This window comes from Canis aureus, chromosome 10 (genome assembly GCF_053574225.1).
Source record: "Canis aureus isolate CA01 chromosome 10, VMU_Caureus_v.1.0, whole genome shotgun sequence".
NCBI classification, from domain to species: Eukaryota; Metazoa; Chordata; class Mammalia; order Carnivora; family Canidae; genus Canis; species Canis aureus.
This window is the reverse complement of record NC_135620.1, coordinates 6,582,355-6,597,817: the sequence shown is the minus strand read 5'-3', so window position 1 is coordinate 6,597,817 and position 15,463 is coordinate 6,582,355. Positions and strand designations below refer to the sequence as shown.

At 42.2% G+C, this 15,463-nt stretch overlaps 1 long non-coding RNA gene across 10 annotated transcripts; it reads right to left on the bottom strand.

The window, feature by feature from the left end:
• Positions 1 to 318: 318 nt before the first annotated feature.
• Positions 319 to 14,372, bottom strand: LOC144321920 (uncharacterized). Of its 10 annotated transcripts, XR_013387417.1 has the most exons (7): positions 11,217 to 14,367; positions 10,626 to 10,724; positions 6,680 to 6,829; positions 3,310 to 3,459; positions 2,461 to 3,045; positions 1,631 to 1,753; positions 322 to 1,118 (listed from the first exon to the last, which is right to left on the bottom strand). It is a non-coding gene; the product is annotated as an uncharacterized LOC144321920 (long non-coding RNA). The 10 variants fall into 10 exon arrangements; XR_013387413.1 differs by having other exon boundaries at positions 319 to 1,118; positions 1,631 to 3,045; positions 11,217 to 14,370; XR_013387419.1 differs by lacking the exon at positions 1,631 to 1,753 and having other exon boundaries at positions 323 to 1,118.
• Between the last annotated feature and the right edge of the window lie 1,091 nt (positions 14,373 to 15,463).

Here is a 15,463-nt window from a genome sequence, read left to right as displayed (position 1 = left end):
GAGGGTAATCTGCTTTATTCACAGTCTACTGATGTAAATGTTAATCACATTCAAAAATGCCCTTCCAGGGAAGGGAGAAGAAATGGGTAGGAAATATCAGAAAGGGAGACAGAACATGAAGACTCCTAACTTTGGGAAACGAACTAGGGGTAGTGGAAGGGGAGGAGGGTGGGGGGTGGGGGTGAATGGGTGACAGGCACTGAGGGGGGCACTTGACGGGATGAGCACTGGGTGTTATTCTGTATGTTGACAAATTGAACACCAATAAAAAATAAATTATAAAAAAAATGCCCTTCCAGCAACATCTAGATGGGCATTTGACCTAATGCCTGGGCACCATAGCCGAGCCATGTGGACACATAAAGTTAACCATCACATTCCTTTACCCCAGGAGACCATCCTGAGTCCACCTGGGGTATATCCACTGCAGTTGGAAATTTTTCTGGGTTGGCTAAGCAGGGCTTTCACGATTCAGAAATCCATGGGTATTCTCACTAACCTAAGACCAGCAAGTGGGGAAACAATTATTTTCTGAGCAACTACTCAATGTCCTAAGACTATAGTTGTGAATGATACAGATGATGTCTTACAGAACTTACTTTGCAGCAGGCAAAATTTAAAAAAGACATTACCTATACAACACAAAGTCGTCTATGTGCCATGGGAAAGGAAGAAATGAATCAGAAAAGAGTGTGGCATTTGAGCTAGGTCTTAAAGAACAGATACGCTTTCAACAAATGAAAATGAGGAAGAGGTTGTGGGAAGTACAAACTGCATACTTAATAAATGCTGTTGAATTACTCTCTAGGAAACAATAGCAACAAAAAGTCTCCTCTGTTTTTGCGATGAATTTTAAGATTTTATTTATTTATTTGACAGAGAGAGTCTGTGCAAAAGCATAGAGGGAAAAGGGAGAAGCAGACTCCCTGCTCAGCAGGGAGCCTGACATAGGGCTTGATCTCAGGACCCCGGGATCATGACCTGAGTCGAAGGCAATCACTTAACCACCTGAGCCATCCAGGCGCCCCGTGTTTCTGCAATGAGTTCTTCAGAATCACCATACATGATCATTCCCACCTTTTATTCTGAGCCAACGGAGGAATCACAACTGGTACACCCTAGATTAAAAGTATGAAATTATTCCATATTCTGGAAATTGTGGTGGCATGAATATGAGTACTTTTTCCGTATCTAGAATTTTCCAAATGAGCTGGTATCTCAAACAGTTAACAAGCAGATGTTTTAAAGCTCTTGTCTTCCCCTTCTTCAAGATATGCTGTGTCCACCCACCCTGTCCACCCAGGCAATCCCCAAATCCTTTCAACAAATAAATGCTCTTCTGCTTCCACACAAAAATCCTATCACTGCCCTGAGCAACTTTTTCTCTATCAGTTTCTCAGAATAGCTGGTTACTGAATAACTCTTGACTTCTTTTTTTTTTTTTTTCAGTTTTTATTTTTAAATTTTTATTTAAATTCAATAATTAACGTATCATGTATTATTGGTTTCAGAGGTAGAGGTCAATGATTCATCAGTGTTAGATAACACCCAGTGCTCATCACATCACGTGCCCTCCTTAATGCCCGTCACTCAGTCACCCCATCCCCTCACCCTTCTCCCCTCCAGCAACCTTCAGTTTGTTTCCTATGATTATGAATCTCTTATGGTTTGTCTCCCTCTCTGATTTCATCTGGTTTTATTTTTTCCTCTCTTCCCCCATGATTACTTCTTATGGGTTTGGGTTGGGAATTATCTAAGAAAAAAAAAAAAAGAAAATCCAACAGAGGCAAAATCAGGCCAATAGCCAGAGGCAGGCAGACAGGACAAGTTAAGTACTGAGGACTTGAGTATTACAAGTAGTTGTACATTAAGCGATTGCAACCCAGACAGACGGTATGCAGCCAAGCATCTGGTTTGAGTTCCATAGCAGTTTGCCTTTAGTTAAAAATAGATGTGATGTTTGCCCAATAACTTTCCCTGAGAGATGAATGTGGCATGTTTCACATGGAAGGAGGAAATACCAAGCCATCTCAACACAATGTATTTTCATCATATAAGACTATGTCTAGTATTTTTGAGCTTAATAACCAAACAACATGAAAAATGAGAGCCTTTTTACATTTTTCCTAGGACATCAGCAACTCTTGCCTCAAATCATCTTTAAAATGATTTATGCAAATGACAGACGTTTGCCATCGTCCACATTACCTCACTGAAACCAGATATTATCAGTCAAGGTCAGATCAGCCTGTCCTGGATGCTGCAATGGTCAGCTCACCAAATGACAAAATGTTAGATGAAAAAGGGACAATACTGAGATGAGTGCCAGCGAGTCCAGCTCTTAGTTCCAGGGTGCTTGGCATTTTTGCCTCTGCTATGCTAGCTTATCCCTCTCACCTCCATGCTCTTCTGTAACTAAACACCCTCTAAGCCCATTAAAACAGCTTTGAAATATCTGACCTGTTTGCTAGCACCTTCTTTTGTGGACACCTTGCTTTTTCTTATGAGTCCACCTTGTCCTGCAGATTTTCTCCCTTGGTGGAAGTTTTCAGAAGTCATTAATAAACCCCAAGAGCAAGAACGTCCAGTGTTTGGACCATTTCCTGAAGCTAAAGATTTTAGGACCTTCTGTGTTTGGTCACCATTGTATCTAACTGCCAGGTGGGCTTCCTGACATATCAGAAACACTTAGTAATATTTGTTGAGTCAATAAATATATCATAAACGATGTGTGTGTATTTAATCTAGGCTGCTGAGGATGGCAGCTTTTACAAAGTAAAGATTTCCCTCCCAACACACATATTCTTTATTCCACTTCTCTAAGAGGGTAATGATTTTGATTAAAACCTTTTTACCCCTTTTGGAAAGATAAATAGTAAACATAATGACTATTATGTTTCTCTATTTCCTACAATAGCAGAGCAGCTCAGAGAACAAAAATTTTTCTTCCTAGGTTTCTTCTTTCCACTTAGAGGTACATGTATCCCAGGCAGTAAGAGAAAATGGTTCCTTTTTTGGCCATCCTAGAGTTGGTTTCTCTTGTGGCTGTGTAGAAAAAAAGAAGCATAGGCATTAATATTTTCTGCACTAGACCCTAGACTCTGCTTCCTCCCATGGAGAACTGACTGACTACATGTTAAAGCTGGCAAAGCACTGAGAAAGCTTTGTGTCTAATTTTGTGGTTTTACTGGGGAAGAAGCAGTAGTTCTGATAGACAAGGAATTCCCCAGTTAGCCATGACAGCCCCGTTAATGGAAATTGAGTCCCTTGTCCCAACACAGGTGATGCAAGGCTCTTTCTTCCCATTACCTGTCTCTGCAGTCCTCATTCGAATGCTCTCCAATTTCTGTTCCAACCTAAGATTTCAAACGCTGGTGGAATCAGTGTTCTAAACTTGCAGATCTCAGGGGGTATGGAGTGTTGTTGTTATTTCTTCTGGATTACAAGAGAGTGAAAAAGCTGAATGATTGGAGAAACAATAACGTAATTCTGTATATTCAGTCACGGCAAGAATTTAAGTCAGAAAAGCAAGTTACAGAAAAGTATATAGCAGTCAAGTTCATTTTGTGCATATGGAACTTAAAAAAGAATCTGAATTAAGGTTGTGAAAAATGGTTACCCTGGGAAGCATGAACAAGATCAGATAGAGGGGTATGAGGAGAACTTTCCTATTTTTTACTAGATATTATTCTGTTGCATTACTTTCACAGTGAAAAAGTAATCATGTATTTCATGAGTAGCATGCTAAATGTCACTTGAACTTGACAAAGGACTAGTATCTAGAATGCACAAAGAACTCTCAGAACTCAACAGTACAAGCAATAACCATTCCAATTAGAAAATGCACAAAAGATGTGACAGACATTTCACTGCCATTCACATGACAAGTAGCACATGAAAAGGTGTCCAGTGTCATTAGATATAGGAAAAATAAAAATTAAAACTACAATTCAATGTCCTTAGACAACTACAACTCTCAGAGTGGCTAAAATAAAGAATAATGAAAACACCAATTCTGACAAGGATGTGGAAAAATTGAACTCCTTTGCTGCTGGGAATATGGCACAGCTACACTGGAAAATAATTCGGCAATGTCTTATAAAATTAAACCTCATGATCCAGCAATTGCACTTTTGAGTATTTATTCCAAATAAATGAAAACCTATGTTCACAAAAAAATTAAAAAAAAAAGAATGTTCACAGCAGCTGCATTCATGAGAGCTAAGATCTGGAAACCGTCCAGAGATTCCTCAATGGGTGAATAATTCAATGTACTGCAGTGCACACATACCATGGAATACTATTGACACACGTGACAACTTGGATGACTCTCCAGGGAATTACACTGAGTGAGAAGAGTCAATCCCAAAATGCATGATTCCATTTATAGAAGATCTTGAAATGTAAACTTTTAGAAATGGAGAACCAGCTAGCTAGTTGCCAGGGGTTAGAGATGGGGAGGGCTGGGACAAGTGTATGTGGTTGTGAAAGGGGACCACATGGGGATCCTTGCAGGGGTGGAAGTGTTTTACACATTGACTGTGGTCATGGACACATGAATTTACATGTGATAAAATTGCATAGAGCTAAACACACACACCGTACAAGCAAAACTGGGAACATCCGAATAAGTGTGGCAGATTGTATCAATGCCAACATCCCGATGGTAGTTTATACACTAGAGTGTTGCCAGATGTTATCTTGGAGGAAAACTAGGTAAAGGATTCATGGAATCGCTCTATATCATTTCTTACAACTACATGGGCAGGCACCCATAATGATCTCAGTAAAACTTTCAATTAAAAACATTAAAAAAAAAAAAAGAAAGAAAGAAAAGAGCATCCAGGTGGCTCAGTGGTTGAACATCAGCCTTCAGCTCAGGTCATGATCCCAGGGTCTTGAGATTGAGTCCTGCATCAGGCTCCCAGCAGGGAGACTGCTTCTCCCTCTGCCTATGTCTCTGCCTCTCAGTATGTGTCTCTTATAAATAAAGATCTTTAGAAATATTTTTTAAATAATAAAACTTTCCATTAAAAAAATGTTGAAGCATTTAAATATATCGGTCAACTCCCACCTGTAGAGCTGTGGACAGAGGGTGGGTACAAGCCCCTTACAGCTCCCCAGCAGATACGGTCTTCCAAATAGGTCTATCTCATTCTTTCCCCAAGCACAGATGGGAAAACAGAGACTGATGTCACTTCAATGCATTACCTTCTACAATCATAAAATCTGATTGTGGTCTAGGTCTAAATCAGAAGCTGTCAGCCCTGGTTGTAGATAAGAATCACTCGTGGCAATTTAATGTGGTTCAGTAACCTAACAGTGCCAGCACCCCACCCCAGACTAATTAAATCGGAGTCTTGGGAGTGAGATCTTGGCAGTTTTTTGTTTGGTGTTTAAGCTGGTGATGGTAGTGGTGCTTCCAGGATTGAGAACCACGCCTCCAGGTCACAGTGGTTGTCACGGTGATGGCATTTAAAACACCAGCCCATGTCCCCACTTCTCATTATCCCAGACAATACATACAACTGGGATCAGAAGGCTGTGTTTTCAGGGTTCAACCTCCTCTCTGCCGTGATGAAAGCTGACACTGAGTGTGGAACCTCAGGGAGAGGGGTTCTCAGGGCCAGGTGGGTGAGCTCTAGAATGTACACAGACATGCTTAGTACTCTCCAGGCTGTGTACTTGGCTGAGTTTCTCCACACGTGGCTGAAGCTCTGCCAGTTTTCTCTGCTGGCTGTTTCTGAGGCTGTTAAGAGACTGAACAAATTGTGGGCAGAGCCCTTGAGGCATGCAAAGGGTAAAAGAGGCAGAGGTCCTTGGGACGACAAAGGCTTCTTGTGTCTTCTTCAGCCTCCAGCTGAGAACCCGTGGTCATGCCACTAAAGACTAGAACCTCTCTCAGGGTCTGGCTGGCGTCAGGGATGTAAATGGGCCTGGGGATTAATCTCAGTGCCTCCAGAGCAGAAAAGAGGCTGGAGATTTAGTGCCTCCTGGCAGCATACTTCTGGACACTGTACTCACTTCTAAGCACCCCCAGAGACCGTGTGAAAGGAAAACCCATTTAAAATTGCCTGTGTGCACATCGCATCAAGCAGTCATTAGCATCTGGAAAGCAATCAGAGCTATGAAAACTCTACCTGACTATATCATAAGTACCATAAGAATTTTTTCAAATAACTCAAACAAATTCTGCAGACTCTGCTAAAACCAAGCAGAGGGAAAACAGCTTTGTGCCTGTGTGTGCTCCACCCCCACTGTTATTTATGAATTCCAGACATTTTCCTGATTGTCCTAGAGAACAGCAAAGTTCACTTCTCCCTCAATCCAACTACGTCCGGTTATTCACACTTGTCACCATTCTGATTCTGTTCCTAGGCTGCTGATAAGGATCCATTCAACAGATTCCAAAAAGCCACAAGCTGCTTGACCCTGGATTCATTGTGTTTACAGAATCCCAAGTGCAACGATTGAAACAGATGAAGTTCATCTATGGCCGCGATCATTCCATTTTGTCCTCATTTATGGAATGGAAGAAAATAAATTCCTTTCTCTCATCTATTTTCTTTATTTGCAACTGCAGTCACTCCTGCAGAGAGACCTCTCTCAGAAGGCACTGACAAGAGAAACAAAAGATTGAAAAGACAAAGCAAGTAGCCCCCTGCCACTTGCTACTTACTGGCTGGGCTGAGTGCCTGCTGTCAGATTCCAGGAGTGCTGCTGCCTGGGGCCTTCACCGACTCCATTCCTAACTTCATCTTTTCTCTCTCTTCTGGTCTTGACTATAAGTGATGAAACCAGTTATGTTTTCCATCAGGCGGCTCCAAACCTACATGAAAATCAGTTGAGGCTGTAGCAGATTTCTGCTTTTCTCCTCTTTAGATCAAAGGCATTCAGATCTCAAGATAAAACTTAAAAGGTCAGCCACTCGCACTCAGCGGTATCTATGTGACCAAGTCCCAATAAAAACTCTGGACATCCAGGCTCTGCCTTTGTTGGCAATACGCTGTGCACCTTTGTTGCCTGAACAAATCAGCACTATTCACAACTCCCTGGGAGAGGACAACCGGAAACTCCACCTGTGGACCTCTCCTGGACTCTGCGCCATCCGCCTCTTGTCTTAGCTAGTTCTAGACTGTATCCTTTGGTTGGAACAAACCATAACCACAAATATAACAGCATCCAGTGAATTTTATGAGTCCTTTTGGGGAATTATCAAACCCAAGACCCCTGAACTTGCAATTGCCATGGAAGTGGTCTTGCGGACTTCCTTAACTTTGCAGTTCTTGTTAATAATTCTGGGAAAGTCAGATGACCTCTGGTCTTTTGTTAACTCATCTGGAAAGTGGGGACATGATTATATCTGACCTGCTAGCCCACATATAAAGAATGATACAATTAAAACAATGGATTTGAAAGCATATTGTGAACAATGAGACAATTTGTAAAGAATAAGGATTATTATTGTCATAGTGGCATGCTGTCTCAAAGAGTTCCAGGTAAGAGGTCCCATAGCTGTAGAGGTTAATGGTCCAGGCTCTGGAGACAGCCGGATTTGGCTTTGATTTTCATGTCAACCAGTACTACCTCAGTAGTACTGAGGCTCCTTATTCTCTATATTTCACATTCTTCATCTATAAAATAGTGGTAATAATATTTAGTTCATACACTTATTTTAAGAACTTAAAAAGACTCTAAGGACTCAACACCTACATAGATGGTCCTCAACTTACAATGGTTCAACTTACGAGAGTTCAACTGTCCTTTTTTCCAATCCTGACCTCCTACTGGGGATTTGGTGTTGTGCCAGGCCAGGCTGCACTCTCATCTTACTAGAAAGGATACCTGAGATGTGCTCTTGAACAACCAATGGTCCTCTGATAAGAATTTTGTTTTAATGCATTGAAATTGGAATGGAACATAACATTTTGATATCACTACCAGGACAGCTTTATCAAAATGTGGACCTGAAAAAGACATGAACAGAAATTTCACAGAGGAAGACATAGACAATGGCCAACAAGCACATGAGAAAATGCTCCGCATCACTGGCCATCAGGGAAATACAAATCGAAACCACAATGAGATACCACCTCACACCAGTGAGAATGGGGAAAGCTAACAAGAGAAGAAACAACAGATGTTGGAGAGGATGTGGAGAAAGGGGAACCCTCCTGCACTGTTGGTGGGAATGTGAACTGGTGCAGCCACTCTGGAAAACTGTGTGGAGGTTCTTCAAAGAGTTAAAAATAGAGTTATCCTATGACCCAGCAATTGCACTGCTGGGGATTTACCCCAAAGGTACAGATGCAGTGAAACAGCAGGACACCTGCATCCCAATGTTTCTAGCAGCAATGTCCACAATAGCCAAACTGTGGAAGGAGCCTCGGTGTCCATCGAAAGATGAATGGATAAACAAGATGTGGTCTATGTATACAATGGAATATTCCTCAGCCATCAGAAACGACAAATACCCACTATTTGCTTCGACGTGGATGGAACTGGAGGGTATTATGCTGAGTCAAGTAAGTCAGTCAGAGAAGGACTAACATTATATGGTCTCGTTCATTTGAGGAATATAAAAAATAGTGAAAGGGGAAAAAAAGAGGAGAGAAAATGAGTGGGAAATATCAGAGAAGGTGACAAAACATGAGAGACTCCTAACTCTGGGAAACGAACAAAGGGTAGTGGAAGGGGAGGAGGGCGGGGGGTGGGGGTGACTGGGTGACGGGCACTGAGGGGGGCAGTTGACAGGATGAGGACTGGGTGTTATGCTATATGTTGGCAAATCGAACTCCAATTTAAAAATATACAAAAAAAAAATGTGTGCCTGAAACACAGAGTTTCTTTTCTGTTCTTTGCTTGTTTTCTAATGACTAAGCTGTGTGTAAAACAAATCTCAGCGAATGTGTAAAAGAGTGTATGAAAAGATGTTTCCACACCTCTCTTCACCATTTCCAGCTTCTGTCTCAGCCTCTCTACCCTGAGCACCACCTGTTCTCTGGGGCTCACCTCATTCATGAGTTGTACCTTGTTCTTGCTCCCATCCCTGAGCTCCACCCTCTTCTCTGATATTCACCCACCCTGGACTCCCACCCCTAGCTCTGAGCCTCACTGTTTCTTACTCCCACCTGACAGCTATCAGGAGCTAGGGAGAAGAAGTGGCATGCCATACCCCTTGAATGATGACCACTGGGGAAGGTACACACCTCTTTTTATATTCCATTAACCACAATGGAGTGACATGACCACATCTGGCTGCAAACAAATTCTAGGAACTGTACACATCCTTCTGCCACTACAACTTTGCCTGATTCACAGTGATTTGCATCACTACATTTTGTGTTGTTCCCTAGCATTTTATGCTCTTTTTATTTCTTGATTATCAAGGATATGTGGCTGTGGTAGAAAATTGCAAAGTACATAACGCTGCTAAGAGGTGGTAAAAATATTACCTACAGTTCTACCACCCAAGCGGAACATTTGTTCATATTTTGATATGTTTCCTTCTGGAATTTTCTCTGTCTGTTCCTTTTCTTTACCTCGCTCAGATTACATTGTAAATGCAATTTGTTCTTCAAGTTGTGTTTTCACTTCTTAGTAATCATATAATCTAACTGGGTTGTGTTTGCTCCTAGAAGCAGTGTCTTGAATGCCTGAGAGAGGAAGACAGTACCTCTGTCCTCAGAGATTGGAGGAGGGAAGTGAAGTTTATAGAACTAGGGTTCTCAATACTTATGGCAGCTACCCATTCTCATTGTAATCTAGACAACTTGGTAGGAGCTGTGCCCTGGGGAAATGACTGTGAGCATGAAAAATTCAAAGAAAGAGCAAGGCTAAGACCAGACCCTTGATAAGTGGACACCAGAGGTCTTTGAGCCAAAAGCCTGTAGGCAAAGATGGAAGAAATGATGGTCTATGACTTCTACACAGGAACAGTGTTCAGGGTGGGGGCTTATTCCTGAGATCCAGGTGTCTGCATGAAGAAGATTGAGCTGAAGAGTGGATGGGGACATGTCAGACCATCAGATGTCAAAATCCAATGTTTGGGCAATTAGAAGTCTCAGCCCTAGCAGCAAAATAAGACTGATGAGAATTTCCAGTTTCCTGATGATTCTAACAAGGGTCACTGCAGAAGGGCATTCTCATATTAGAAGCTGGATATAAAAGGGAGCTTTGTAGAACAATGATTCACAGGTCCCTCCAGCACCAAGTGACCAAGGGCTATCACACAGGACTCCAATCACAAAGAGGGCAGGGCTTTGAGGGAAAGCTGGCATCCTAATGGAGCTTCCCAAAATACCAGTGAGCACAACCTAATCCTCTTCGGTACCACTCTGCCTAAAAGACAGTGATAAAAATACTTAGAGAGGCATAACAGCAAATCTCTTGGATGGCGATTCTCAAACATTTCTTACCTTAATCAACCCTGTTCTGATAAGGGAGCCCCGTTGGTCACCTATATCTACTCCCACTGAGAAAAGAACCTGGAGATTACAAAGAATTAAGAGAGGGCCAAGATTATAATTAACATGGCCTTATTGCAGTAATGGGGGGAAAATAACAAAATGATGAACAAAAGTAAAACCTATCAGTAATCCTACCAGTGTATTATTAATACAAACCTTACATATTCATGGAAACCCTTGGCCCATTGATGATGTGGTCAAGTATGTCTCACATAAACTCTGTGTCATCTCAACTCTGTGTAAGCAGCTTTGGAACTAAAAAAAAAAAAATCAACATTAAACATTTGGTTTAAATTTAAATTACCAAATAATGTGCATAATAGATATCCTCATCCTCAATTCTTTACTTGTATCCCTCCCCTGAATCTTTAATTCTTGCCCACTTCTTGCTCTTCAGATTCCACCTCTACTCCTGGGTGGCACTGTAGTCTTACATCCCAGTTTAACAACTTGAAAAACTTTAAAAGGTGAAAGTAGAATCCTGTCTTCTTCACATCATGAATCAGGAATGAGTGTAAAATATCACACATGCATGACTACAGTGGCTTGCTATTCCCAGTTCTGTATTATTTAATGAAAAATCATCTTTGAATGTAGACTCTGGCTCAATAACTCAAATATTGTGATCATAGAGACCCAAATGTTAGAAGTATAAAAAAAAATCTACGTGGTGCTGGCAAAAGAGCTAAGGCAAATATGAGACTGATTGCTAGGCCGGTAGTACCAGTGGTGTTTATGCACCCTAACCTGAACAGCTTGTAGAATTGGGCATGTCTCATATATAGGCATTAATTCAGGAGATACAATGTGGCCTCAAATAAATAATACTTTATGACTCAAAGCAAATACTTCACAGTATTGATTGTGTTTATTCATATACACCCATGTATCAATTCAAGTCCTCTGGGAAGCAAATGCCAAATGGAATTAGAATTTCAAGAGATTTGTTGGGGGGAAGTGCCTGTGATGGATAAAAGGGAGAGGGGGGGTAGAGTATGCAGGGAGAGACTCCAGGCTGTGAGAGGCAGGCCCAACACCTGTTTAAGGAGACATGGAAGAAAGATGGAGTGGAAGAATCTCAGATCTTGGCACAGTGCTGAGAAAGTCAGTCAACTCTAGACTAGAAGGTTGCCCATTAGATGAGTCCTGCATCAGGCAGAAATGGACCGTCTCTAGTACAACCATACCCAGTCACTGGCCAGTGCAGCCTGGGGAGAGCATTGACCCAGCTTGGACAGTTGCAGCAGGTTTTCGAGAAGGAGGCTCTGAGGATGAATGTCCCAATCCACCCCTTTGTGCTGCTCAGATCCTTTGCTCCCTGTATATGTGGAACTGTGGATCTCTCTTCCTGAGGGAAAGTCTTGATGACATACTTGGTGCTGTGACCCAAACTCTCATTCCTACTGGGTCTGAGCCCTTGGTAATTGTACCCAAGTCAGGTTGGGGTTGCCACACATGTCTGTTCACTATTTCCACTGAGCAAGATCTGTCAAGAAGTACCTGAATTGGTTACCTGGGTTGCACATTATTCTGTCCTGCTCTTCTTTATGAGCATGAGATGGGCTGTCCTACCTCATGCTTCTGCTGGTCAGGGTCAATTATCCCTGTCACATTGGTGACTCTTCTTACATGCTGGAACATGGTTATAGGGAATCCAAAGTTCCCTGGAAATAGTCGTAACATTTAGTTCAATGGAACCTTTGCTGTGTCCCCTGATAAGAGCGTGCCCCATTGGATACCAGGATCTCTAACCTCTGTGATCCCAGAGTTGTCCAAGAAGCACCTCATCCCTCAGTGGTCACTGAGTGGTAATAAGTGAGGCCTCTTTTGCTTCCACTCTTTGGGTCTCAGATGCTTCTATGTTTCCTATAGAAGACACAACACTATATAAAGTTTTCTGATTTAGTGTCCATAGTGCATCCTAAAGGAAGGCACCCCATTTTGCAGGGTATTGACAGCAAGATGGCACTTCATTTGCCCCTTTGGAAGGCACCAGTGGAAGACCACTTCTTTTGGGTGGTGCTGTATACGATATAATGAGCAGATCCCATGATCGTGGGCCCACCACACCTCCTTTGCTGTGGAATGGGTCCCCTGGTTGGCTGCCATGATGTGTAAGATTTTATGCCTGTGAATCAGGCATTCTGCAAGTCCCTAGATAGTAGTGTTGGCTGAGGCTCTGTGAGCAAGAAAAACAAACCCATACCCCAAATAATTATCTTTCCCTCTGAAGATGAACCACTGGCTCTTCCAGCATGGAAGGAGCCCAGCATAGTTTACTTGCCATACAATGATAGGTTGGCCTCTTCAAAGAATAGTGCCGTTTAGGGAACTCAGTTTGGTCTCTTTTGCTGGCAGATTAGAACTTCAGAAGTGGCAGCAGCTACATCAGCCTTGGTAATGGGCATGCATGCTGTTGAGGTCATGCACAGCTTCTGTCTCTACCCTTGTCTAGGCCTCTTCAATGTGCCAATTCTGGGAGGATCAATGATGAAGGTTGGTTAATATCAATTGGCCAAGTCCTTGTGTCTGGTTGGTTGTTGAGTATCTCCTCCATGGGTGGTTTCTGATGGACATTAGTATATGATCTACAAATCTTCACAATATTCACTCCAACCAGACCTCCTTCACTCTTATCCTCCAGTTTTGTTTTGTTTTTTCCTTCCAGGTGACTAGAAGAGAGTCCATTGGCACCTACCTAGGAATCCATATACTTCACTTTGAGTTACTTTTTCTTCCACAGTCAATGACAGGATGCACTGCTCCCAGCTTTGCACATTGGGAAGGCTCCTGTCTCCAGTGTCTCTCAAGGTCAACCCTGAATGTGGCTGTACTGAAGCTGCTTCCCATTTTCAGCTTGCATTCACAGACCTTGACAGCTCATCTCAAAGTCTTGGTTCTTCCTCTGGTTGTATTAGATTCTCACACAGATGGTCATATGTGCAAGATGAAGGAGGGTCACTAGTGTAACCAGGGTGAGTACAAGGGTGTCAAGGCTACCCGTTCATGCAGCTTACTTAACACCTTTTGGTCTTGCTTAGCCTCAATACCAGACATTCCATTTCCATCTTACTGTGGACTTCTTCTGAGCCTATTTTACTTTATGGCTTGGTGGGTCTCACAAAAACCAATTCATAATGGGCAAATGTGGATGCATAGTCACTCGGTGTCCCATGGTCAAGCATTCCAGCTCTAATAGGGCAAATAATTCTCCACTGCAGATGGCATGACCTTGCTCCAGAACTCCAACGGCTTGTGCTGTGATTCCCTTACTGGGGCTTGCCACAGTGCAGCTTTTTCCATTTCTGACATCATCAACACCATAGGATCTCCTGAATCATATGGCCCAAGCAGAAAAGCTGCTGGCACTGCAGCTTAGATTTCCTGCTGAGCTCACTCTTGGTCTGGGCACCAGTCGTGATTGACAGGCTTTCCATATCACTCAGTATATGACCCAGAGAAGTATTCCTAGATGTGTAACATGTTGCCTTCAGAACCCAAAATGGCTCACCAAACGTTATGTTTCCATCTTTGAAGTAGGGAATGCAAGATTCAGAAATTTGTCTTTTACCTTGGACAGGATGTCTTGGTAAACACCGGAGTACAGGACCTCTCAAAAATTTCCTTAGGTAGTAGGTTGCTGAGTCTCCTGGGGCTTGTCTCCTGCCCAATGGAGCACAGTTGTCTTACCAAGGCCTCCAGACTATTAGTTGCCTCTTGCTTAACCTGTCCATTCAGCATGTCATCGATGTCATGAATCAGTGTGATGTTCTGTGAGATCTCCAGAAAGCCCAGATCACTTTAGACTGTATTATGATAAAAGGCAGAAGAGTTAACAAAGCCCTGGGGCAAAACCGTTAATGAATATTCTTGTCAGTTAGGGGAGTCTTGCACCAGGCACTAGCCCCTCCCCCTCCCCCCCACCCCCGCCTCGTGCTCCACCCTTCTATTAGCTCAGCCATTGGCTGGGAGGGACCTGGGGGCGTAGCCTCAGGTGGATGGGGGCCAAGAATCCTGAGGGTGTGGACGCTTCTTGCACAGTTGGAGAGGCACATAGCTGTGGTTGCCACAATATATCCACTAAGGGTCATGTTTATTCTATTCTAGTGTATTCTTTATTTTCCAAATTATCTGAAGTGGGCATGTATTATCTCTAAAATCAGAAGAAGAAAAAAACACATGTAGAGTCGTATTCACAAAATGTCTATGTCCAGTGTTTTAGAACCATATGATTTCACAGTGAAATGTCTATTATACTAGATTTTTGAACAGGCCTCTGGCCATAAGTCTTAGAAAATGGTTTAATGCCATTTTAATCTTATTTACAAATTTTAATACTATAAGTTGGAGAGATTCTCTGTATTTTACCTTATTTTTTTCTCACTGCTGAAATAATGTATGTTAATTTTAGAAAATGTGTAAAATTATATGACTTAGTAAAGAAGTACTTAGGAATAATATCCCAAATCTTACCATCCTTGGACAAATCATTCTAGTGTTCTTGTGTATTTTCCATTAGGTTTTTCACTTACCTTTTTTTCCTCCCTTTAAAAAGCTGACATCAAAGTGCCATTTTTTGCATAACTTTTTCCTCTCCAACCTGTTTCATCTAATACGTAGTTTAACCCTTAAAAGAAGTGTGAGCCTGGGAGTTATAAAGATGAGATAACCTTCTCCTCGGAGGCGCAGAGAGACATGGTGGTAAAAGGGTGTCTGTCCTAAATGAAGTATGACATGTCCAGACCTAAGCCACTGCATCCATTAAGATGAGAGGCTTGTGTTCAGGGGAGGGACTGAAAACTAGTGAAATGGTAAAATGCTGAATTTCTAGAGAAGAAAGCAGAATCAAGGCCCATAGGGAGTGAAATCCTTCATATTTGTACCACGGTCATGCTCAATGTGGTTGGTGGAGGGCATGACTATGTATTTATTTATGAGGAGTTTTTAAGACTAAGTTCCTATGTCTAGAATTAACTGTATGGCAAGAATTATGC